General features: G+C 43.9%; 1 long non-coding RNA gene across 1 annotated transcript in view; it reads right to left on the bottom strand.

Moving 5' to 3' along the window:
- Positions 1-26,415, bottom strand: part of LOC137146093 (uncharacterized) — a 33,066-nt gene extending 6,651 nt beyond the window's left edge. Inside the window, exons 1-2 of the long non-coding RNA XR_010917836.1 lie at positions 26,335-26,415; positions 10,407-10,456 (exon numbers count right to left, since the gene is read on the bottom strand). This is a non-coding gene — a long non-coding RNA (uncharacterized lncRNA). The remainder of the gene's footprint in view (positions 1-10,406; positions 10,457-26,334) is intronic.
- Positions 26,416-27,324: the final 909 nt, after the last annotated feature.

The following is a 27,324-nucleotide window of genomic DNA, read 5'->3' as shown; positions in this document are numbered from 1 at the left end:
ATGCCCTTTGCTCATATTCCCCCTTTTTGTACTTTCTCTTCTATTTCCTTTGCTCCCTCGTCTAGCTTCTTTGGGCAGGAGAGAGAGTGCAGTGACATCCGCTTATGGAGGAACCATTGCAAAGCTGTCACTGTTGCGATGTGCGTGGCAACATAGCTCCTGCCAAATTGCGCTATTGATGCACCAGCCTGTGCCAATTCAAAAGCATGCAATGTTTATTCCTTGCAACGACTCAAGAAGCAGCTGCGGGCCTGGAACGCTCAGCAAACATGGAAGGGGAAGGAATGCAGCTTTGACACCTCTCCTCATTATTCTGGTTTAAGTGGAAAGCTGTTGAGAGTCACATTTATTCCCATGTCCAAAAACACCTCTGTAATGGATTCACCCAGAAGGGGGTGGGAGTGGAGGGGGAGGGGGGGGAAGAATGCATATTGATTTTCTAAGAGAAGGATGGAATGCTGTTATTTTCCAATTAATGCTCCACATTAGAGAATGATCCAGCTGGAAAGAAACAACTAAACAGACTGAAAAGCTGCTTTCTGCACTTTTTCCCTAATGTGATTTGCTTCTCTTCAACTTCTTAAATTAAAAACCCCCCACAACTCAAGCCAGGTCCTCAGCAGGCATAAACTGTGGTGGCATTGACAGCAGTGGGGCTATGCAGGCTTTCCACCAGCTATGGGATCTGGCTGATCACATTTAAGCAAGAAGTGCAACAATCTAGAGAGGATTGGTTCATGGTCAGGCAGATTATAATCTCGCCGTCTAGCTCTTGTATGCACTTTTCATCAGAAGCTGTCAATGCATTTTATAATGGGAGTCAGCATAATCACCTGCATTTTTACAGAAGAGGAAACTGAAGCACACAGAGTTGTTCCAGGTCACTCTGCAGGCTAGTGGCATAGCCAGGAATTAAACCCAAGTCTCCTGATTTCTAGCCCCGTGTGCTATCCACTAGGCTATACTCGCACACAGGTAAGAGCACAGAAGGAGAATTATTAGCATTTATATGCTGATTTATCACAGCTCTCCCTTTAGAATGGTAAGCCAGCATCGTTAACCTCACAGATGTGGGGCAGGGACTTGCCCAAGGTCAGTGGCAGAGTCATGCACAGACCTGCCAGTACTTTAGGGACTATGAGCAGGAAGGGTTAGGGAGGGCAGACAGCTCCACATCCATGGAGCTTTAGGAACCAGCCACCCACCAACACATGGCATGGAGTGGGGAGGGGGAAAGACAGTCATGAAGGATACAGCAGCCTGACAGGATGTGGCATACTGCACAGAGGAGAAGTCCTTCTCCACTGAAACCTGCAGAACACATCTGAACACATGATTTACTCCAGCAATCGGGAGGGGGGGGAGGTTTCCAGGGGCCACACCGTCCTCAGATGAATCTTCATTTGTCCCTAAAATATTCCACCTTTGGGGACTCCAGCAGGGCCCCCCCGCCACTTGTGGAAAGGCAGCCCAGAGTGACGTGTTGCAGCACAAGGTACTCCCCGCAAGTCCCACTCCATGGCAGGACCCACATGGAGAGCAGCCAGGAGATGAACTGAGATGCCCTGAACTCAGTAGAATTGGCTGCCCCCCCATGATGGGTCCTGGGTGGAGGGCAATGGTGTAAGCTCAGCCTTCCCTCCTCCAGTGAAGAATCTTCCTCTGGGCACAGCAATCCTCCCCTTGATGCAACTTGCATGTACGGCAACAGGGGGAGGGAGGACATCAAGCCTTCGATCTTTAAAGCAGCCAACAAGATAAGTGACAAACCCTGTCTACTCATCTTCTGCATATAGGAACATACAAGAGCAGACAGCTCTTCACGTGAAGGAGAAAGATACAAAGTGAGGTGGTGAAGAGTAGAGGGAGACAGATGGTTTGCTGCACTAGCCACAACCTGCCTCTATGGGACAGAATAATACATCCAGATCTAGTTTCCTTGCTCCTAAAACCCTCTAGTACCTTTTCCAGGCTCTGTCTTCCACATCTGCCACTGCAGAGTCACCCTTTGGTGCTCCTGGCAGCAATATAATACATTGCTGGTTCAGCATGTACAACTGAGGATCTGAGAACAGGTCTGCAAGAGAGGAGAGAACAAAAGGAAATAACTTTTTACAACAGGACTCAGTGCTGTAAAGAGGAACAGAAAAATGGAAGCTATGGGAGGGATATCTAGCAGTTTGGTTCCATATACAGCACGAGGAAGGCATTTTCTGCCCCCTTTAGCATTTTTCTAATGAACTTTAGTGGTGGTGCAAAGGCAGGAATTGTCAGCCCAACAGGTAAAGCTCTATGAGCTATATCATCCCACCAACAGACCTCAATCCTGACCTGGAGGAGCTACCTGTAAGGGGTGAGAGCTATTCAGTTTCTATTTCCAGTAAGCCTTAGCATTTCTGTTAAGGCAGCCATCCAGGTCACCAAAAAGTACTAATCAGGATGGGGACTTTTCTTTATACGAAAGAAGCAGTGTTGTCTGGTGGATATAACACTGGACTGGGATTCTGGAGATCTGCAGAGAGACCTCAGGTAGGTCCCTGTCCCTCTACTTCCTTCCCATCCATGGTCTGCCTTGTCTATTAAGACTGTAATGTCTTTGGGAGCAAGGGCTGTCTCTTATTGGGAATAGCCCTGAACTCCACTGCGGCCTCTAAGTATTTTTATCTATTTATGTTACTGAAGAGCTAACTCTCCGATCACGTAACGCAGATGAGTCACGGGAAATAGTTGTCAGACTACTTGGCCTTGGTAAGACCTCAGCTGGAATACGGTGTCCAGTTTTGGGTGCCATGCTTTAGGAAAGAGGTGGACAGGAGAGCAACAAAAACTAATAGAAGGTTTCGAAAACCTGCCATAGGAGGAAAGGTTAAACACTGGGTATGTTTAGTCTTGGGACAAGATGACTGAGGTGGGGAGTCAGTAACAGTCTTTAAATATGTTTAGGGCTATTATAAGGAGGATGGGGCTCAGTTGTTCATGTCCACTGAAGGTTGGTCAAGAAGTAATGGGCTCAATCTGCAGCAAGGGAGATTTAGGTTCAATATTAGGAAAAAAACTTTCTACCTGAAAGGAGAGTTAAGCACTGGACTAGGTTTACAAGGCAGGTTGTGGAAGCCCTGTCACTGGAAGTTTTGAAGAAAAATGTAGACAAACACCTGTCAAAGATCGGTTTCTTGCTCCTGCATCTGTTGGGGGTCATGGATGAGATGACCTCTCAACATCTCTTCCAACCCTACATTTCTGAGACACTGTATGCATGGCTTGATAGCCATCAAACTGGTGGTCATTAGAAACCCAGGCTGATGTGACCATACATTGCACTCTTAGAAGTTGATCACCTTGGGCCAGGGATAAGCTCTGCTGTGAAAATGAATAGCAGAGTTTATGCAAACAGCATCCTAGGCACGAGCGTATCACTCACAGGATCAGGCTCTGATCGATTTGTGGCCTTTGTACAGGAGGCATAATATAATGAATTACACACCGACAGACAAGCCATGGCAAAAATTGGTTACATAATTTGATAAAGCAGACCAGTGGCAACACCAGGACCAAAGGCCAAGAGTCCTGACTCCCAGTCCTGTGTTCCGACCATACAGTCACCTAATGAAAGACTACATTGTATTTCATAAAATGAAAGATTTAAATGTAGCATTCGACCTTAACTGTCACATGGCCTGGCTTTTGAGCTTAGCCCTGCAGCCTGAATGTTACTTAACTCTGTTAGATTAGTTGTTGTATGTAGATGGCGATAGGGGCTATCATGTCAGAGCACCTCCATTTAGCCTTGATGTATAACATTCCTGTTGGCAGAAGACAGGTGTTATCCCCATTTCATAGACTGGTGATGAGCCACTGAGAGAGAAGGCCCAGATCCTCTCAATGGGAGTTATGTACCTAATGCCTTTGAAGATCTGAGCCTAAGATTTGCCCCACATCAGATGCACATCTGTGGCAGATCTAGGAATTGAAAATGGGTTCCTCACATCTGTGGCTAGCACTCTAAACTACTGGACCACACTTCCCCAATAACTAACTGTTCACTTAAATAGTCTGAGATTAGGTAAATGAGTTTTAAAAAAAAAAGAATAAAAAAAGTTACCTAGGCAAGTGACAGAAAGATACCCAGTACCCTTCATGTTATGCAGATACTGGAACTGTGCCAGCTATTTCTAACTACCGATGTACATTTATTTCAATAAATGTTCTCACTTAGCAAATGTTTATTTAGCTATCACTGCAGTTTTCCTTTAAGGGGCTCTACCAAAGGCCAGGAGAGAGTGGTAGAAACATGAGTTTCTGCCGAGAAATGATATGCCCTGAAGTCATTCAATATATGTGGAGTCTGGAGACAAATTTTAGGGCCTAGGTTTATTTATGGTGCCTAATAGATGCCTTGATAATTATGTGCATGGGAATGGAAAACAAATGTGAGATTAAAAAGCATAAAGGGTTGTTTGGATTAACATGATCTGGAAGCATCAATTTGATTCTTAGTATATCTATAATTTACTGAACTGCAGAAAAAACATACTGTACTAGTGCTGAGGGCTCCAGGCAGTAAATATTTCATTACTTTAAAAAAGTATTGCCATTAGGTATGTGTTTTAGCATTCAGCAGAATAAAGTTCAGTAAAATAAAAAATCACCCCCCCATACCATATTATTCCATTTGAGTAAAAAAAAATATGCTGCCACCTACAGTAACTGTATCAAGAAGTGATTTTTGCCCAGTTCGTGAAGTGAAAATTATCCCCCTCACCCAGGAACACATCCAAATTCACACATGCTGATCTCTCCCCCTCCCCCACACTGCCTGTGCAATTAGACAGTGGAACTCATTGCCACAGGAGGTCAGCAACGCCAAGGATCAAAAAGAGACTGGACATTTCTATAGACAAAAAAGAATACCTAGCAATATCCATTATAATGACAACACAAACTTTGGCAGTGATATTAGATCTCGTGCCTCAGCCATTCTCTAACTATTACATACGCAGAGGAGGCTTAATGTGGGGAAGGCTATCCCACATCTGGGTGCTGTTGGAGGGCTTTTATACCTTCCTCTGAGACATCTGATGCTGGCCACTGTTAGAGACAGGCTACTGGACTAGATAGCCCATGGCTCTGATCCTGTCTGTGTGTTGATACTCTGTTGCCTTCATGGCACTGGCCAGTCTCCCCCAACCCCAGCTCTATAGGTCTGAGGATCTGTATGGCGGAGAGAGAATGACTGGCTGGCCCATGAAAGGAGTAGGCGGGCTGGGAGTGAGGTCAGTGAGGGTACCTCTTCACTCGCCGCCATCAGATCGATCTACCTGGATCGATTGAGTGGTCAGTGAAAACCCAACATGTTAAAACCAACCCCTCAAGTTGTGTAGCACTCCATCAATGGGAACGCATTTCCCGTCAGCGCAGCATAGCGAAGACGCCGCGTAGGGGAGGAGTACTGCGTAGCTCCCATCGACTGCCGCTGAATTTCAAGGTAAGCGTAGACCAGGCCACAGCTAAACCCACCCCACTCTGCCGGCTACCTGGAAAAGGTAACAGTCCGAAGCAGCAGCTATTTCAGGGTCTCCGACTCAGACTTGAAGGTCAGAAGGTACCATCGTGATCATCTAGTCTGACCTCCTGCACAATGCAGGCCACAGAACCTCACTCACCCACTCCTGCAATAGACCTCTAACCTCTGGCTGAGTTACTGAATCCTCAGATCGTGCTTTAAAGCCTTCAGTTACAGATAATTAAGCATGTACACTAGTTTAACCCTGCAGTGAGCTATGCTGCAAAGGAAGAGGGAAAAACCCGCAGAGTGTCTGCCAGTCTGATCCAAGGGAAAATTCCTTCCCAACCCCAGATATGGTGATCAGTTAGGCCCTGAGCATGTGGGCAAGACTCACCAGGCAGATACCTGGAAAAGAATTCTCTGTAGTAACTCAGAGCCTCCCTCAGATAGTGTCTCAGCTCCATCCATTGTGGATTTTTGCAACCGGCAGTCACCGATGGGCCAGGGAGAACCTCTGGTGATGCAAATCCATTGGAGCATCTCTGCTGTGGCTCCGAGGACTGTGTTATACATAGATGACTGCTGTACATCTGTGCGCATATGTAGATGGGTAGTATACAGAGCACTACCCACCAGCGAACAGCATAACACTGTTCAGCAGTTTGTTAAACCAATAAAGTTATTGTGCCCTTCAAATGGCTTCTGGATTACACAGTTCTTAATAGGGGATGGGGGCATAGGGTAGCAATGGGGGGGAGGGAAGGTGTCAGTGCCTTCCTGCAGCTCCCTCAAGATCAGCGAGGCTGTGGGTGGGTTCAGCACTGAGCAAGCCAGGCCCAGCCTGACAGATTATATGGGAAATTACTGTGAAGATTCTCCTTCCCCTCAGTCTTGCTCCAGCAGATTTTTCTGAGACGGGACAATCCAGCTCTTAAGAGATGGCGCATTTCCCCCCCCCCCCACACACACACACTCTATTTTTCATGCAGAACAGTGTTTTCCCCTATTCCTGCCCCCATTCTGTCTGAGATTTAGCCAAAAAAAAAATCAGCCATTTGCCTGGAGGCAGGCATTCGTTTTAAAGTGATCAAGCTACAGCAGCAGTTCTCAAACTGTGGACCATGGAGCACTTACTGACTGGTCTCATCATTCTGGTTGGCCTCCTTGTTTCCAGCCAGCTGCCCTATGTGCCTGATACTAGGTGCCCAGCTCTCCTGCACACATTATACAGGGCAGGAAGAACAGGCATGCTGATCCTTGAAGTTATCCTGGCAGGTGCCCTCAGCACTGGCTCCTGAACCATTAGCTCAGCCATTGTTGCCAGGATCCCACCACAGCTCGCCAGCCTGGATTTGACCAGTAGCAAATCATGTACTCCACTTAGGAAGGATTAATTGATGGCACAAATTCAAGATGGGAAATGACTTCCTAAGAAGGAGTCGTGCAGAAAAGAATCTGGGGCTTATAGCGGATTGCAAACTAAATACAAGTCAAAAGCATAACACTGGTACAAACAAAAAACAACCCCCCCCCCCCCACACACACACACACACATATTCTGGGGTGTTTTAGTGGAAGTGTTTAAGCAAGACAGACTAATTCTTCCACTCTACTCAGTGCTGCCTAGGCCTCAAAGGGAGTACTGTGTCCAGTTCCGAGTGCCACACTTCAGAAAAGAGGTGGATAAATTGGAGGAAGCCCAGAGGAGAGCAGCCAAAATGATTAAAGGTCTAGAAAACATCTTATGAGCAAAGATTAAACAAATCCAGGTTAACCTGGAGAAGAGAACACTGGGCGGGGCCAGGGAGGGAAGACATGATGCTTGGTCCTGCCTTGATTTCAGGGGACTGGACTAGGTGACATCGAGATCTCTTCCAGTCCTATGATTCTATCGCAGTATTCAAGTAAGTAAAAGGTTGCTATAAAAAGTGAAGGGTGAACAACTGATCACTGAGGACAGGACGAGACGTAAGGGGCTTAAATTGCAGCAAGCGAGATTTAAGTTAGACATTAGGAAAAGCTTCTTGAGGGTTGTTAAGCACAGGAACAAGTTACCTAAGAAGGCTGTGGAATCTTCATCATTGGAGGTTTTTAAGAACAGGTTAGACAAACACTTGTCAGGGATGGTCTAGAATAGTAATTCTTAGTCCTGCCTCAGTGCAGGGGATTGGACGACCTACTGAGCTCCCTTCCAGTCCTGAATTTTTATACTTCTCTGTTAGTGCTCTGCCCTATGGAAGAATGTCCCTAGACTTAGTGAGGTAAGACGGCAGATATAATTTGGTATGGACAAACCCCTGTGTAATGAGACATACAAATGCTTTTTATTACAGTAGTTGAGTCTATGGCGAGGATGGGGCAAATACTGCCCTGGAGCAACATGGTCCATCACACCACCACCCACATCTCAGCCACCAGCCTAGGCTCCCTACTTCCAACAGCCCCAAGCTTCTCTGGCAGCGCAAGCACCAGTTCTTCCAATTTAATGCCTCAGCTGCTTAAGGTATGTCTACACTGCCAGACACTTGGGGATCGATGCAACGGGATCGATTGAGTGGGTCATAGGGACCCGCTCAATCCATCCCAGAAGTGCTCTCTGGTTGATGCAATTTAACCACCTCCCCGAAAGGAATAAGTCTGCATCGACTGGAGGGCGTCTCCGGTCAATGCAGCACAGTGAAGATTTGATGTAGCTTTTGTATCTCCCGTCGACCACCGGCGGCAGTATAGATCAGGCCTCAGTCACTTGGCAACCATCCCTGTCCATTTTGGCATGGTCCCTTCTGCTGCTTATGGCTGCATCCCCTCATCTCAGCCATGGCACTGAGTCACTCCACACACTGGCCCGGGTTCAAGCTTCTTAAGGTGTGGATGTGTGACCTTGCAGTCTGACAGAGGAATTCTTGGAATAACAAATTAGCTATTACAATGACTTGGCTTATGATAGAGACAAATTAGAGAGAACAGCTTCATGAGGAGGAGGAGGAGAAGCAGCAACAGTCTAATGAAAGGAAGGACAGAACTCAAACTATGCTAATTTTATAACCAAGAACATTAACAAAAGACAGAAAAGTCTGACAACCACTAATGGCCAAGTTCAGGATCGTTGGGTAGGATGCCATTAGGAAAACAGATCAATCTAATTATGGTATTTATGTGGCCCCTCATTTGCCTAGTATCTGAAATCCTGACAATATTTAATTTATTAGGACCTGCTGGAGGACAACAGTTATGTTTCATGAAGAATTTCTAAGTTTGACTTCATTTTCAATTGGCATAAACCCCAACATGTCAAAGTCCTCTGTGAAGGATTTTTTTTTTTTTTTTAATTTCTATTTTGGATCAACTGAGATTCTTTCAAAGAAAAGCCAAAACAATTTCAATTTTCTCTTTTTAAAATGTAATAGAACATTAAAAATAACTCAATGAGAAATAATTTCAAAATGGTAAACCCAACAATATGTTTTTTGGATTTCCACCTCCCCTCCCCCCAATCTTTTTTCATCCCCAAATGAATTTTGGTGAAACTGATGTGATTTCATCATCGTTTTCCAGCCAGCTCCAATACTTAGCTTCACAACCACTCTGATAGATGTGCTACTATCTCCATTTTACAGAATGAGAAATGAGACAGCAAGGCTAGCATCCAAACCACTCGACTACCTGTTCTCTAGATATACAGAGAAACAGAAAGACCTTTTGGTTCAGGCCTCTCTCTAATCACAATCATCAAATCTAATGTGTCAAGGCCTAAAACCACCACTAGTAGTCAGGAGGTTTTCGCTGCCCTCTCCCAGCTGTGTAGTATTTCAAGGTTGGCTATGTTTAGCAAATGGGTTTGCCCCTTCCTTGGAAGGATCAGTTATGGGTCCCTTTTAGAGACAGGCCACAGGACTATGAAGACTAGTGGTCTGATCCAGTCCTGAAATGTATTATTCATATTACAGTAGCTCCCAGAAGCCTCAGATGAAATTAGGGCCCAGTTGTGCTAGGCATAGTATTGTTAGCTGAAAACAGTCTCAAGCCTTACAAGTTGTACATTAAAAAACTCATGTAAAATGGCTAGTGCAAACATCCGATGGCTCAGGAAGCCAGATGTCCTCTTAGTGATTCTAATCCCAATGAGAACAGCACATTTGCTTTTAGAAATTCCTGTCTGCCACTATCTGTAAGGATCCCCCCCTCTTCTTCCTCCACTCTACCCCCCCCCCCCCCCCCCACTGAGTGTAACCCTAGCATCCTTGACGTAAGTAAAGTGATTAAAAGTGTCTCTGCATGTATGTAACGACCATTATCACTGTTGTTCTCTCCGGATGGGACAATGTCTGTATTTGTAAGTAAATAGATAAAGAATTTAAACGTACTATGTAATCGATAAGAAAGGGTATATAATTGACCACTGTAACCCCATGAAGTTGAAGCTGATGTATCAGACTTCCCAGTATCGTGAATAAACCTCTCTAGTATTGTCTGTGCTACCTGATTCTTGGAGAAAGAATCCTTCATGCTTTATAGTATACATAAAAAATAATCCTTCTTGCTAAGAGTTCACAATCCAAGAGATCAATGGGACACTGTGCAGGCTCAGCAGTCCACTGACACGCAAAGGTGAAATCCTGGCCCTACTCAAGTCAGTGGGAGTTTTTCCACTGACTTCAATAGGACCAATATTTTTTTTTTACCCTAAGAAGTTTCATGATTAAGGCCTTAGTTTACAATAATACCAGGTGCTTTCCAAAGATTCACTCCCCTGAGGAGCATTCAGTCGAACAAAGCAAAGGAGAAAGGGGTTATTGGAAAACTTAAAATTTCTCCCCAAACCTTAAAAGTCAAAAACAAAGAAAACCAAGTGACGCAGAAACAAACATTAAATATTATGCCTGTACAGGAAATACCTTACTGAGGAAATTTCTTCAGTGTTCCCGCTTCCAAGCCCCCATTTTCTTCTCCCTGCAACAAAATTTGAGAAAATATTTTGCTGAAATTTTTCAAGCAATTCTACAGTTTGTCAGCATATATACGGTTGGAGAAAAGATGAAATGTTCACTATTAAAATTCAAAACTGAAATGACATTGTGTTAAAATAGAATATTTGGAAAAATTCAAATCAGGTCCATTCACGTGCAATATGTACAGAAAATTTCCCTCAGGTCAGATCACATGGAATATGTATGAAGTGTTTTTAAAGACATATGAGCCAAGTGAAGTTTGAGTGAACAGAACCAACAATTTCATACATCTGGAATGTTGCATCTCCACACAAAATCCACACGTTCAAGATACTCTAAAAAGATGATATTTTCTCTGATAGCTACGGATAAGCAAGAGTTAGTGCAGTGTATCAGTTGAAATTCCTGCCAGCTCAGTTAACTTTAGCATATGATACAATTCAGTCTAAAAAATGTTTTATTGAAAAGTTATTATGTTAAACTATTCCAGGTGCCAAAAGTTCACAATGAAAATGTAAAGGCTCCAAATATTGTCATCATTTATCTAATCTGAACACATCCTTTTCAAAGTGGTGCAGATTAAAAATGAGCTGGCACAGACTCTGCAGGTGATTGTCCAGTTCTCTCACTTTAATTACTTTATCAAGCAGTTAGGGACGCTGATGCTGTCTTACAAATAAGACACAAGAACCAAGTCACCACCATTAGCCACAGATCCCTGAGGAAATTCCAGTTTGGGTGTTCATATTCTGGTGCTTCTTTAGTTTCACTTTGGATGCAAAGTTCATTACTTCCTGTCCTCCTTTGACTAGATACAGTGGTGCAATGTTCTCTACCACCACTGCAACGTTTGATGATGCAGGCTGGGTGAAGAAAGCACTTCAACTAAGCAAGCACTCAATTAACTACACTGCTAGATCTATACTACTGTTATAGGTACACACTATAATCTGGAAAGTTCGGTGATCCTTCTAGTGAAAGGCAATGTGAATAGATATTCAACTGACTTAAATCAGGGTCAACAGCACTACCCTGATTTAGAGAGCCAGATCTTTAGCGATTATAAATGCAAGTCACTACCATTATTATGGCCTCATTCCGTTTAGCACATAAGCACATGCTTTATTTTAACCATGTGGGCGGTTCCAATGGGACTATTTACTTGCTTAAAGTGACACATGCTCAAGTGCTTTGCTAGTCTAGGTCCATCATGCTGTGCACATGAGGCGAGCATTTATACAAAGTATTTACAGTTTCTGTCTGGGCCACTTCATTCTTTTAGTGTGAAAACTAGGTCTGAGGGTGACATTTAATGAAAATCTGGACAGATTTTCACGTCAAAATACCAATTTTGAGTGCTCTCCTGTCCTGAGTGTATATACACTACATTGTTTTATCAGCTTACACACACACGCCTTCAGGTCTCTAGCTGAATAAGCCAACCACCTATCCTCACATGAATCAGAATTTTTTCTTCAATGCTAAAGCTTAAATTGATTAATTGCCCCCAAACCATCTTCAGATGCTATGCTGTTTACGGCCCTTTTAAACTCGGAGGAGAGTTTAAAACAGTGCTCCTATAGATGCTTTGTTCAGGACCTGATGTCTAGCATCATTTGATTACCTTCTTATTTGTATTCTCCTCAGTGTCACATTTAATGCCACGGAATGCACTTTTAAGGTAATAACAGGCCTGAAGTTTATGAAATAAAAGATTGATATCACCTTCATAAAACTCCGGGGAAGCAATATCTTTCCTACATCTTGCCATCCCTTTAACTGCAGGCACCTTCATACACTATGGATGTAGAGAAGTGTTTAAAAAAGGATATATCTCCAAACAGCTATGGGATTTTAGAACCCAGTGTGTCATTAATTTCTTTATCGCCTTAACAGCAAAGAAGTTAGTGACTGCTTTGTGTATTTCACAGGAGGATTTCTTTCAAAAGCCTGGGAATCCTTTACTGAAAGGCCACTAGATTTTTAAATGCTCATACTGTGTAAGCCGTGGTTCATTGGGCTGTCCTCTTAGGAGGCGGTGACATGACAATGTCATCCACCACTGCAGATGACAGAAGGGGAAACTACACAAGACAATGGGATGTAATGAAATAATGGGCAGCCTTACATGTCTGGGGGCTCTCTCTTATGAGCATGCCCATCAGCAAAATACAGGTGATGAGATGGCATGATCTCAGTGGTCTTTTTGTAGAGATGGGCCAAAGTTGCTAAATATGGACCCACGTCCAGATTTTGATTGCCCATATGTTTGGCGGGGGGGGGGGGGGTCTGTTTTGACTCATAAGAGAGATGGAACTCAAATATAAACCTAGGTCTGATTCCAAGTCTCAGAGAAGGAGAGGTTTCGATCTAGGATTTTGGGTGGGGTCCATCAGTAATCTGTTCTAGTCCTACTAGATTAAGCCATAGAGTTTCACCCACCCAGATTCTCTGCTGCATCCAAGCTCCTCTTGGTGTGGCCGAGGAGAGCGGGGAAACAGGCATTGCTTTAACCCATTTTTTGCCCTTGAACATTGTGGAGGCTGTGGGCCGGTTCTCACTCTTGCCAGCTGTAACAGCTTCCTAGGGAATGCTACCACCAACCAGAGAGTGGAACAGGACTGAATATTCCAGCTACACCCTCTTGGCTGCTCCTGTTGTATATTACCTATTCCAGGGGCACGGTGTAAAGCTGTACTGACATTAGATCACCCAGGGATTATCCCACATGAGGGAAGTCTCTGCTTTGTTAGGCCATCTTTACATCAAAGCAGTGCAATAAGGACTATACCGGGGTCAAAGATCTGTCCCAAAATATTCTTGTTTTAGCTGAACCATTTCACCCATTCCAATTCATCACCTCACCCTCATTTTAACAAGCTAGAGAGCTGATCTAGGCACATTTAATCTGAGGAAGAACCTTTTTTATAATCATGGCTAGTGTGTCTTTTACCTCTGGTAAAAAGTCTTGAATTGGACAAAAGTAAAAGCCGTTATTTTTCAACCCTCTGATTTACTGTCTGAAAATAGTGGTTTCTTGTTTGAGAGCTGGCAATTTTGGTAAAGTTGCTGAAATGAACAAACAAAGGGGATGAATTTTACAGCACCAGAACATACAGGTAAATTCTAGCAATTTGTCAGTGTTTACCAAAAGCAAAGACATTTCAGAAAAGATTTGTTGATAAAGGCCCAAATCCCTCTGCCCGTATTATCAAAACAATGTGCAGACAACTTTTGTGAGCACATCATGCCCAATATAGCCCTGAACCAAGACCTGATGAGGTCAGTGGGGGTTTCTCCATAGATCCTGATCCGCAGCTGTATGAAGTCTAGGCTTACCTAAAGTTGAGTCTCTACATGCATCTATTCAGAGTAGAGCCCATCAGGAATTTTTTGAAATCATCCTGCCTTTCCCACATTAGTAACTGAGAGGTAAGCCCCAGCTATGTGTGTAGGTTCCAGGGCAAGCCCTGGCATTCGTAGATTTTAAAACTAGAAGAGGACCACTCTGATCATCCAGTCTGAACACCTGAATATCACGGGCCACAGAACCTCACTCACCCACTCCTGTAATAGGCCCACCACCTTTAGCTGAGTTAGTGAAGTCTTCAGCTCTTGAACTAAAGACTTCAAGTTACAGAGAATTCATCATTTACTTGAGTTCAGACCAGCAAGTGACCCCATACTGCTGAGGAAGGTGAAAACCTCTCAGCATCTCTGCCAATCTGACCTGGGGGAAATTCCTTCTCAACCTCAAATATGATGATCAGTTAGACCCCCAGCATGTGGGCAAAACCCACCACCGAGACATCTAGGAAAGAATTCTGTTGTAACTCAGACCTCTCCCCATTTAGTGTCTCATCTCTGGCCATTGAAGATATTTGCTAACTGCAGTCATGGATGGGCCATCTATCACTGGAGACAATCTCATTATACCATCCCCTCCATAAACTTATCTAGCTCAGTCTTGAAACAAGTTAGGTTCCCCCCCCCACGACTCCTTTTGGAAAGCTGTTCCACAATCTATGTCTAATTTCAAGCCTAAACTTGTTGATGGCCAGTTAATATTCATTCGTTCTTGTGCCATCACTGGCCCGTAACTTAAATAACTCCTTTCCCTCCCTGCTGTTTATCCCTCAGATGTATTTCTAGAGAGCAATCATAGCTCCCTTCATCCTTCATTTTGTTAGGTTACACAAGGCATGCTTCTTAAATCTCTTCTCATAAAGTAGGTTTTCCAATCCTTTGATCATCCTAGTAGCCCTTCTCTGCACCTGTTCTGGTTTGGTTTCATCTTTCGTAAACATGGGAGACCAGAATTGCACACGCTATTCCAGATGAGGTCTCACCGGTGCCTTGTATAATGGTACTAACACTTCCTTGTCTCTACTGAAAATAGCTCACTTAATGCATCCTTGGATGCAATTAGCCTTTTCCACAGCTTCATCTCAATGACAGTCATGGTGGTCCTGTGATTGACCAATACATCCCAGGTCTTCCTCCTCCTCTAGCTTCCCATTGATACATCCCCAGCTTATAGCAAAAGTTCTTGTTAGTCCCTAAGTGCAGGACCTTGCTCTATTAAATTTCATCTCATTTCTACTATTCCAGTTTTCAAGGTTCTCCATGTTTTCTTGTATGATATTCTGGTGCTCCTCCATATTAGCAATAACTCCCAACTTTGTGTCATCCAAATTGTATTAGCACAATGTTTGTGCTAGATATTCTTCCCCCTAAAGAGAAGAATTCCAGGGAGACCGTGACCATCCTAAACGGATATAAATTGGCACATCTAAATCTGACCCTATATTTCTACCAAAGGAATCCAAATACTATGGAAACCATAGAAGCAAGTAATGAGTTGAGTACACAGGAACAAATATGGGGTGGACTTGTCAGAGTGGTCTTCAAAATGACTTTTCCTAGAAATTGCAGGCAGAATCCAGCCTGACTTTGGAGACAGCTATGCAGACTGCTTGTAATACTGACCTTAACTGACTTGTCTACTGTTTTATTCCTAGCACACTCAAGATTTTTGGATCTTTTAAAATGTTTACAAGGAAACTTGGGCAATTGAATGAAACCTCCCCAAAGTAGAAAAACCAGAGTGAAATCAGAGAATGACTGTGTTGAGAAACAGCCCAACCATCAAGACATATCAAAGTCATCTTCTGTTGCATTGAGCTCTCTCATCATCTAAATCCTCCAAATCTAGATGCCTCAACTCTCTCAAGAGATAATTTTTAGCAAATATTTCTCCTCTATTTTTTCGGTTGGAACATCCACATTTCTCATGACTCAACTCACGTCTGCGGTGTGCTGTGAGAATTTCCCAAAGTATTTCTGGTTTTCCCCCGTGTGGCAAGAACACACACTTTAGCTGAAAATAAATAGTCAGTGCATTCTTTGGCTCCATGCCTTTCCAGCATTCAATAGAATGATCACCACCAGTTTTACTAAGAATAGGAAAGAGCTATTGGAAGTGACTAGGTTTGCCACACTTTGACATTTTGGGGTTTAATTAAAGGATATAATTCACATTGAGGATGTGGATTTTTGTAAGTCCCTGGTGGTCAGGCTATGAGAGGTGTGTATTTGTCAACTTCCATTTTAACAAATGTAATTCTTTAGCTCTTGGTGTATGGGTTCATGCTTTTAGGGATAAAGATCCTGTGTTCCAATCTCACAGATGGCCCACGAAGGGCAGGTTACAATCAGTTAGGAGTGATATTACATGCACTTCTCCATCCTTCATAATGTTAGCTAGCTTTTATATCACAGGTTCAGCAATAGATCTTGAAGCACTTTACAAAGGGCAGTATCATTATCCCCATTTTATAGCTGGGGAAACTGAGGCACAGCTATGAAGTGACTTTCCTAAGGTCACCCAGGAGGCCAGGAATAGAATCCAGGGCTTCTGAAATCCTAGACCAATGCTCTGTCACCATGGGAAAGAGCAGGAGGACAATAGAAACATGGAGTAAGAGTTTACGGATTTATTTTTTGACCTCACCCAGACCAGGTCTAGAAGACATGGTGGTTAAAATATTGGTGACTTGTCCACATTAATGTTCCCACCATTGTTGTGGAATCACATGCAGTTTTCACAGAAATACCAAAGCAGACAAGGGACACAGTACTTATTATCTAGTTCAAGCCCTGATTTATGGAAATGAAGAAGCAGGATTCTAGTTCTGACCCTGGAGAGGTGTGCGATTAATAACGATAATCACATTGGTTCCTTTTGGCCTGGAACCTAGGATTGATTTCATTATTGTATCTGCTGCAAGCTGATTTGTTGCTGAACTACAGCGCAGCTGGGTGGGGAAGGTGTTTTAAGTAAGATGCCACATGGCAGGAAGGACACCCATATGAAAATGCTGGAAGTTGGTCCCCGTATGTAGCTGGAGACTGGCTGATAAAAAAATCAATTTCACTTCATTCTGATGTCCTGGTTTTATTCTACCACTGGAAAAAAAGTGGTCTAAATCCATCATGCTGTTGAGTTATTGTTATTAATTTATTGCTGGAGGATGGCTGATAGGACACCAGTGCTGTGAGAGGATAGGAAATTGTCTCTCGGTAAAGATTAGAACCGTGATTTGGGATATTGCATCTGTCCCTAGAACTGGTCTAGTTTAAAAAAAAAAATAAAGATCTAAAAAAAAAAAAAAAAGATGCGTGTCTGGTCAGTCATACATTAAAATAGTTCACTAGACTGTTTGCAGTACTTCTGTCCTTGCACGGATTACTTTAAAGAGGACAAAGTCAAGGACCTTAAGCATTTTATAAAGGGGAGTTTGTGAAACCCTAATATTGACAGATATGTTGTCATGGCAATTTCTTTTGTTCATTAAAGTTTTTTAAATTGTTGAAACTAGCAAAGGGACCTCAAACAGCTGAATCTGAACTCCTTGAATTTCAGAATTCCTGGATCCTAAAGTTTAGGGTCTGTCTTGCAACAAGACTTGAGAGGGACCTGGTTTTGCAGGTTCAGATATGGAAAAGAATCTCATTAAGCACCACCTCTCATGAGATTTTGATTCAACGTGGCAGATGTCTCATGAGATCAAGCTGCTCCTACACACTATATGCCACACTACATTTCCAGGCAAGATTTACACTATTTGGAGGTGGGGGGGACCCCCAAGAAATTTTACATCCTAAATCCTAATCTTGATTTGGCCCCAATCCTGAATTTTCCACCCAGGCTGCACCTAATCTGGTTCTGAGGCAGCTGTATCTAACTAAAATGTTGATAGGTGGATGAGATGATGTTTAATACACAGGGGATCAGTGTTCAATTACTAATTCTGCTTCAAAGTTCCTATGTGGCTACATGCTAGTTACATGAACTGTGTCTTAACACTTACCAACATCCCAGGAGAGTGAGAATTCATTAATGTTTGCTGAGCTTTTAGACAATTCTTCTGTTTATTTTTCCTACAGCAGGAGAAGCTGCCACTTGGTTTTCAGTTGCCTCTCCTATTGAGGAAGCATATATACTGTCCTCTCTCTCAATCAGTTTCCATTTGTTCTTTCTTCATAAGTTGCTCTTTTAACACACCATAGAATAAAGGTCAAATACCTTTATAGAAAAGCACCATAGAAAAGCACATAAAATTATTCCTTAGGGAATAGTCCTATAGAATATATTCAAAAAAGTGATAAGAAAAGAAAAGTTCAGCTCATCCTATAGGATTTAATGGACCATTATGTCTCGGCCACAGAATTTCATGGAATAGTATGGAAGGATTAACGTTTTCTATTACATTCTTTATATTTTAAAGAAAACTTCTATAGAACACCATTTGTTTCCTCTCTATTAAGTTCTATAAAGAAAAAACAAAATAAAAACATGCTAGAACCAGAAAAAGAAACTAATTATAAAAGGACAAGGTGATTGACATTCAAAAAAGTAAAGCAGCAGCACAAACACTGAAGTGAAAGTTAGATTTTAAAGATCCTTCCAGCTTTGCTAATCTACAGTACTATATGGAACATAAAATAGGATATTTCTTTTAAAAAAATATTTTGAACCAGTCAGTTCCTTTTTCTCTGATCCCACTATTTGATCCCATCTGTTTGCCTGTTTTAGGGAACTTCATCCCTTTAAAATGATCTTCTGACAGATTCTGAATTCAAAGAGCATCTGCTGGGTAGGGAAAGGAGGTAGGGCTGGTTGAAAAATGCTAACTTTTCATGGGAAAATATTTTTTAAAGAAATTCCTGATGATCACTTTTCAGTTTTTCAATTAAAAAAGCCAAGCCAAAAAGCCAAACACAAAATTCAGTTTTTGAAAACCATTTCTACCAAAACTTTTCAGGTTTGTGTTTCTGGAAACTGGAAGCTTTCAATTAAAATGAATATTTGCTTTGACCAAAAAAAAGCTATTTTTCATAGAAAAATGAAATGACAAAAAAATTCAGCCATCTGTGACTGAAGTACACTGCAATTATTTGTCACTGGCTGGAGCAATCTTTATGGCCTGTCTGTTCTGATTTTTCAGGGTTATATTATGTTTGCACCAGAGGCCTCAGCCAGGAAGAGGCTCCCTTGGTTGTAGATGCTAGAGTAAGGCTGCGGCTGACCAGTCATGGTGAGCACATCACTCTTCACATGAATGCTAGGAGAGCTTGTGAGAAACAAATGGTTTCTCTTGTTTTTATCTTTACATCCACTACACAGCACATACACTGGAGCCTGCTCTGAGCTGCAGTAGCAGCTCTGTGCTCTGATCAGCATTTGTAGCTCTGCTCTGCTGTCTGAAGGGTGACCCTTTCAACTGCCCACATCTTAACGTAATCAAGGGCCATCATCTGAATCATGTGGACTCTAGCACACCACTGCCAAACCCTGGGGATCTGGAGAATTGGAACACCCTCATCTCCAAAGGATTTGCAGCCCAGTTATCTTCCCGATCCGGCTAGTCACTGGGTTGAGGAAATTGTCCAATGCATGGTGGTCTGATCCCAGAACCAGGCCCCTGAAACCAATAAATTCACACTTAAAGACACAGGATCTTTGCAGGATCCCGGCTGTTCAGTCTAGCCCATGGAGATAATCTTTGTCCCAAAATGCTTGCAATCTAGGTATGGGGTCAAGTGAATTTGGGCAAGCAAGAGGGACAAGGTTGGAAGGGACATTTCAGTGCTTTGTTTCCCTTATTTAGACTGTGGTATATAAAGAGGACTTGAGCAAATTTGAGATATCCTTTGGACCACAGAAGCTGGAAGCATGGAGGGGAGAAAGACTTGAACTGTGGACTCCAATACCATGCTTTGCTCTATTAAGAAAAAAGTTGTATAGATTAAAAAAGGATTTTTCTTTTAGTAGTAAAGAGATTCACAGTCTATTACTGTCAGCTTGTGGAAGCCAGAAGCCATCGTAGCAGATGTCTTTTCTTTCACAGTATTTAGAGAAATTAAACTGTCAGTCTTCATTTCACCTGATGACTCCACCATGATATATCATGCTGCGCTTAAGAGAGTTTGAATTCAAAGTAGTTCTCTTGGCATCAGTCTCATTTGGACTGGAATCTTTTGATGAAGACTAGGATACTGCATGTGAAACATCAGGGCAAATGAGGGCTGGAAAGTGACACAGGACTTTTTGGCCAAGAAATACTCCCATTAGAAAGATGGAAAATCATCCAGCCCTAAAGCTCTGCTTTCTCATTATAGAAGGAGAGAAAGCCAAACTGTTCAAAGATAAAGCCTCAGCCAAAAAGGAGAGAGAACTTTACACTGGGGTAAATTCATCTCTGGTGTCTCTCCATACAACTCAGCAGAGATGCCCAAGATAAGTTTGGGCCATTGTATCTTCTAAAAAAGGCAACAGAAAATAAGGGTTCAGATTGTCAGAGACTATAAACTCCCTTCCCTAAGTCAACCATACATTTAGCTACTCTGATGCAGCATGGTGGTGGAGACACAAATGTTTCTCAATTCTGATTCCCCAAGTAATGTAACCTTCCAGGAACAGGATGACTCAAGCAACTGGTAACTGGATATAGATCTTACCATCCAGATATGGATTTAGACAAGTATATCCTCACAGTCCAAGTTAGGGAGATCTTTAATCTGGATGGTTTCCAATTTACTAGGGAAAAAATAAAATACTTAAGCCAAACATTGCTCGAAAAGTCTTCTGTACTCAACTCCCAGCCTCATCTGGCATAAAACTCATCACCCTTAGCTCAGCACTGACAAGAGCTTCCACCGATAAACTCCACATTCCACACACATTACTACAGGCCTTTCAAAGGGCATTAAGACTTGTAGGTTGTTGGTTCAAACCCAATACAGGCCAATAGTGACTATCAATCATGACCGTTCAATGGCTTCTTGGCACACCGCAAGGTGTTTCAAAGGTCAAAAGCTCATCTGCATCATTCCAGATGTAGAATGGCGGATGCACCACTGGAGCACTCCTTTGTGGCAGTGCATGGCACAGCTGGTTCTCCTCCTCTAGTGCCCGTTGCCAGCGGCTGCTCTGGTCCTGCCTCTTCTCATTTGTCTTGCCGGCCAGGTCACTGACAGTCCCCCTCCCCCCAACCCTTCTGGGGTAACCAAGTCCAAGAAATAACTGTCCGATGTCCTCACAAAAGGTCTTCAGACCCTTCTCTCAGTCATCCTCATCCCTTTCCCAGGAGAATCATATGAGATCCCTGCAGCGGGACTGGGAACCTGTGTCCCCCACAGGACGCACTGCCATAATAGTGGGAGTGGGTAAAATATGCTTTGTTGAGGGTGGGGTTGAGTGGGCCAAAAAAAAAAAAAAAACCAGACTGCAGTAATTTGTGGGAAAACACCAAATCTCATATCAGTTTGTCATAAATAAAGTTTCAGCAATGTAAAGCAAGTACAAGCAAGGGACAGGAAGATTTGGTGTCTCTTATAATGGGTGTTAAAGTAATTTTTTATGGTTTAAGCAGGATTTATTTTATTCTTTTAGTGGTAAAAAATTGCATCTGAATTCCATATATAATAAAATATAGTAATCGACCGCTTTTTTCCCGTCGCAGGGGGGTAATCTGTCTCTTGCGGGGATCTATGGTATTTGCACGTGGGAGCTGGATAAAAAATGCAGGCAAGAATGCGGAAGAGGATGGGAGTGGGTACTGTGGGGCAGGACAGGAGCAGGATTTTAAAAAATAGTCCCGTGCAGAGCTCTACATCACACCACCTTTTCAGAGGCTGGAATGGGAACCCAGACCTGTCCTCTACACTGGATTTCCATCCAGGGACTTTAGGACAACAATCTGTGTTGAGGCTGCCAGACTTTTTGCTGCTACCTCCCTCGATTTGTTTCTGTAAGTATGCCTCTTCCACAAGCCTCTCTCAATTCACCCTTCTCTCAGGGCCCCGACTCCCTGCAGTCCCCAGTAAATCCCAAACCAAAGTCAGGCTTGGCTTTTCATCCCCTCCCCACGCTGGGATTTTCTCCCTGGAAGTCCAGATCCTGTCCTATCATCAGCGTTCCCCAGTGGAGCCTGCTCCACCCCTCTAACCACGCTGTCTCTTGCCTGGTCTCTTGCCAGACTTTGCCAATCAGGAGAGGATTCCCCAACTCTCCCCCTGGGCTTCCTCCTTGACTCAGCCAGGTTCTTAGTTCTCTAGTCCCAGACACTGACTGCAGAGTTTCGCCTTGTATAGCAGCCACACAGACCCTCTTCCAGTTGGGACACATCTTTAATTGGGCTGGCCTACCCTCTGAGGTCCACATTTAAAGCCAGAATGGGATATATGCCCCATCACACCAGGATTCCTACCCTCCTACTTTTTAAAAGGCCAGTGTCACACGCTGGGACCACAGGGGATGGAGAGCTATGCGCAAAGGAAAATATGCTTCCGAGAATAGGGAAGAAATAAGGATTGATAACCCTTGTAAATCTTCGCTGTGTTAGTGCAACTGCTGGTGCGGTTCATATTCATAAAAGGGTCTAACGCTCGTCCGAGTTATCCGCCTCAAAATTGTTCTCGGTTCACAGGTTAATTTTAGATGAAACTCAGTGACTGCCAGTGCCAACCCTTAGCTCTACCACAAATCACCAGTCCAGCAGGTTCCCAGGGGGAGGCTGCCCACGTCCCGTAGAAATTAGGCTATATCTAGCACTGCCACTTGTTCAGCCAGAAGATAACAACACTGGTATTCGGTTACTTTTGGCTTTCCCTCAATCCCATGCACAAAACCCCCCAAGACCACGGCTTTCCACGGACTTCAGTGGGCTCAGGGTCAGGCCTGAGGTGACCAGAGACAATGCTAATGTGCAGCAGAGAATCATCCTGCACTGAGAGGGGAATGGATTAAAGGGGCTATTTTCAAAGTGCCTGAGGGGTTTAGGAGCACAAATCTTATGGACTTGGAACAGGAGTTATCCTCATCCATTGACTCAGACTGTAAGGCCGAAAGGGACCATCATGATCATCTCGTCTGACCCCTGGCACATCACAGGCAACAGAACCTCACCCACGCACTCCTGTAATAGGCACATAACCTCTGGCTGAATTATTGAGGTCTTCAAATCATGATCTGAAGATGTCAAGTTACAGAGAATCCACCATTTACTCCAATTCAAACCAGCAACTGACCCGTGTCCCATGCTACAGAGGGAGGCAAAAACCCCCAGAGTCTCAGCCAATCTGAGCTGGCGGAAAATTCCTTCTTGACCCCAAATATGGTGATCGGTTAGGCCCTGGGCAGGTGGATGAGACTCACCAGCCAGACACCTGGGAAAGTACTCTGTAGCAACTCAGAGCCCTCCCCATATAGTCCCATCTCCAGCCGTTGGAGATATTTGCTAATAGCTGATGTAGATGGGCCAGGAAGGCAATCCCTTCGTAAATGTATCAAGCTCAGTCTTGAAACAAGTTAGGTGTTTTGCCCCCACTGCTCCCCTTGAAAAGCTGTTTCAGAACTTCACTCCTCGGATGATTAGAAACCTGCATCTAATGTCAAGCCTGAACTTGTTGATGACCAGGTTATATCCATTTGTTCTTGTGCAAGCATTGGCCCTTCCCTTAAGGGAACTCCTCTCCCTCCCTGGTATTTATCCCCCGATGGAGCCTTTGGGGCTTTTGATGGTCTCCCCCTAAACAGGTCTTGGCTTCTCTCACCCCTACAGTTCTATACTATATTATTTACATTGGTCCACTTTTCTGATTTTACAGTAATACCAAACCCTGAAATAGCCCTTTTCATCCATAAATCTCAAAACACGTCATGAAGGCAGTTAAAAGCAGTAGCTTTACTGTACAGATGGGGAAACTGAGGCACAGGCATGGGACATGACTTGCCAAAGGTCACACAAAAACCCACGAAAGAGTTGGGAAGAAAAGCCAGCTTTTGAGACACCCCATCCAGTGATCACCGCACTGCCTTCTCAAATTGGTTGCTTAATACTGCATCTAACATTGACTCTCACTATCTTCTCCTCCTGCATACATTCAGTGATATCTATGGCACAGTGTCATTTGCTGCATGCCTGCCTAACTCGTTTACATTCATGGGAGTTACACACGCATAAGGAGAAAATCTCTAAACAATGTGGGTGGCAGCAGATTTTTTTGTATGCCTGCAAGTTTGTATAAATCAAGATTGTGTGAAGGGAGTTCACAGGTGAGCTTGCACTCTGATCACTGACACCCATTAGTTCCCCTGGAGAAAGCTAATTGGGGTCACTACAGGTAACTGGCTAATCAGGCTACAAGGATCTTGACCTTTTACTCATGACCTGTGCCCAGGTGACCTCTCATGCATATCTTGGAAAGAGTTAAGATACTTGCTAAATTAGTGCAAATGAAACTAAAAGCTGTAACGCATGTAGGAATAAGTGAAGACACTTAATGATTGTTTTTAAGTGTGCTTTGCAGGAACAGTTAGCATTTGGCCACATTAGACCTAATAAAACTTAACATTAGTAAGTAGCCTTGGGTCAGACAATTTCACAATCTACACTTTGTGATGAACCATCTAGATTCCAAAAGGCTTTATTTATCCAGACCTCTTAACCACTTTGTATAGAGACTCTTCTATCTGCAAATGCTTATGACAATTGTCTGTACCCCTAAATGGGAATCAGGAACGGCAGATATGGACAAGAAGCCAAGACTTAAAGAAATATAGTCTCAGAAATAGGTGGTTGTAAGGAATACAAGCAGAAAATGGACTCAAACCCGACCCGCAGCAGGACCTGGGGATAGCAGGATGGGGACAACATTAACACTTAATCTCACTACCCTGTGGTCTCATGAGCCTATACAGTGCAGATTCTGCTGTTCTTTTCTTCTAGTTCTGTGACTTTTGCTTACAGGGAGCGTGGTATTAATAAAACTCAGACTGTGTGCGTCTCACCACTCATCTTAATTACTATCTAAGTAGCTAGAACGAACCTGTTATTAGTGATAAGTGCATTTCACACCCCCAAATTAATCTTAAGGCTACAAGGAGCTGGAATCTGCATGCAAAGCCACCCCATCCATCTACCTCACTATGTCGCCCATGGCAGTGGGAGCCAAAGAAGCACCTAGACACAGTCAAAACCAATCAGTATAAATATGCCATGGATGTGTGCAATTTGCTTTCTAAAGTGTTCTAGCCAGGAGGCACCTCAGTGCATCAAAAGCTTCCACTGCCATTGTCTAGGGGTCAGATTGTCACAGCCCTTACTCAGCCTTTTACTCCCTTCCTTAGCCGTGCTTGGATTGGGTACGTCTACACAGCAGTTAGACACCTATGGCTGGCCCACATCAGCTGACTCAGGCTTGTGGGGTTCAGGCGGCCAGGCTGTAAAATTGCTGTGTAGAAGCTCAGGCTGCAGCCCTGGCTCCAGGACCCTCTCTTTACCACGGTAGATTCCTGGCTCCTGCTCAAGCCTGAACATGTACGTAGCCATTTTCAGCCCCACAGCTGGAGCCCCGTGAGTCTGAGTCAGCTGACACAGGCCAGCCCTGCCATGGGTCTTTGGTTCCACTGTAGATACACCAGTTATGACTTCAGTCACATAGGGGTTGCGAGAGAGAACATCCCTCTGTTGGCCAGTAGGAGGGAGCACTTAAAGCATGTGTGCTGTGAGGGGGGATCCCAGACCCAGTTAAATCAATAAAAAAAATCAAGTCAGGTCACTGAGGGGTGCGTTTAAACACTCTTTTACCACTGCTGTTACTCCCAGTTTATGATAGACACCTGTACTCTTTTCAGACCATTTTAAGGCTGGGGATGGAAGGGTAGGAAGAAGGGGCAGTGGAGGTCATGGTGAGGGCTGGGGAGTGGGAAAGGCTCTGACTCCACCACCTACCTCACCTCCCCACTTCCTGGCTCCAGTAGATTGCAATAAACTGCTCCAGGATAAAGGGGCAAGTAATTTACTCCCCACCCAGAGTAATGGGGGAATAGGGGAGGAATTGTGACTGAGTCACCACAAATCCTCTGGTCTGGTGCAATTCAGAGACCTCTTACTCCAGGCAGACTGTAATGCTAAAATTCAGCCCTGTATAAAGAGCAGTGCCTCCTATGTGTAGACAGCTGCAGTTTGCCATGTTGTTAATGCAGCAATATTCATCAGAATTAAATTTACTTTGCTGGGGAATGGAAAGCATTTGCAATGGGGTTCCATGCACTACTTCTCCACCACCTGCTGGTTAGTCTGGGGAAATCAACTCTGCAGCCCCAGCACCCCCACGTGGTTGTGTCTCGCCCACTGTTATGTCTCCAGCTTAGGACCTACGTCTCTTCAAAGCCCAAGGCATCCACTTCATGACACAGCCCTCCAGCCGTGCCACAACCTGTGCTCTCCCCTCTTACAGAGCATTCTGCAGGCCCAGTCTAGCCACTTCCTTCAGTGGCAGCTACAGCCCACAGCCCAGCCCAGCCCTTACCTCAGGGCTCTCCACTGCTCCTTCTCTGGAGCTAGTCCTTCCTCAGCTTGCAGAGCTGCCAGCCCTTCCTTCCCAATTTCCTGGGAACAACTCCCTTTCTGCTCCCTGCTGGCTGCCTATATAGAGCCTCCTCTGCCCTGATTGGCTGTTCCTAGCACAGCCTCCATAGGGCTTTATTAACCCTTTCCAAGCAAGTGGGGGGCAGCTGTGATCTGATTTATACTTTCAGATCCATCTAGTGGCCTGTACTGTAAAGAGCTGGATGCTCCCAAGAGACCAAAATGTTCAAAACTGGACAGTGCTTTTGGATGTCTCCATTTTTGGTGCCCAACTTGAGATACTTTAAAGGGGGCTGATTGTCAGAAGTTAGGTGCTCAGCCCTTTCTGAAAATAATGCGGCAACTCGTCACTTGAGAAAATCTTGGCCAATGGGAGTTAAGGACACTCAGCACTTTTCAGAACTGAACGGTGCATAAGATTAGGCAATGGGGAGGAGATCTGCTCAAAATACATAGTTGCGTCTTTGGCCTAATGGCTTAACCAATATTTGGGACTTTGAAGAGTTGTTTCCATTAGGATAAGAAATGGACAGTACCAGTCAGATGTATTCTTGGTGTCATTTTGTCCAATATACAAAAAATGTCCAAGAAGTCCTGGTTCCCTGGACATAGTAGCGACAGCTGGTATGCTTGCTCAGAAATCCCCGTCTGCCAGTCCAGCAAGTCCTGTGCCCAGGAAGCTATGTCCCTCTGTTTCTTCTCAGGGTCACGCTCAACGGCTCCTTCTCTTGGCTTTCCCACAAAGCCTGCAACCACTACCTGCTGCATCTGCAACCAGGGAAAGCCCTAAATCCACACACCTCGGCTCTGACTTGCTATGTAACCAGGTGCCTTGGGTGGTAGCTCTCATTGTCTGCAGTGTCTTTATTACATAGAGGGACTTAATTGCTCCTGCTATTGAGCTTGAAAGGGAGTGCATGGAACTTCCATT

The sequence above is a fragment of the Emydura macquarii genome, unplaced genomic scaffold (assembly GCF_026122565.2).
Source record: "Emydura macquarii macquarii isolate MOO-44397 ecotype Brisbane River unplaced genomic scaffold, CSIRO-AGI_Emac_v2 contig_3692, whole genome shotgun sequence".
Taxonomy (NCBI): Eukaryota; Metazoa; Chordata; order Testudines; family Chelidae; genus Emydura; species Emydura macquarii.
The sequence above is the reverse complement of the archived record's forward strand: the minus strand, read 5'-3'. Positions and strand labels throughout refer to the sequence as shown.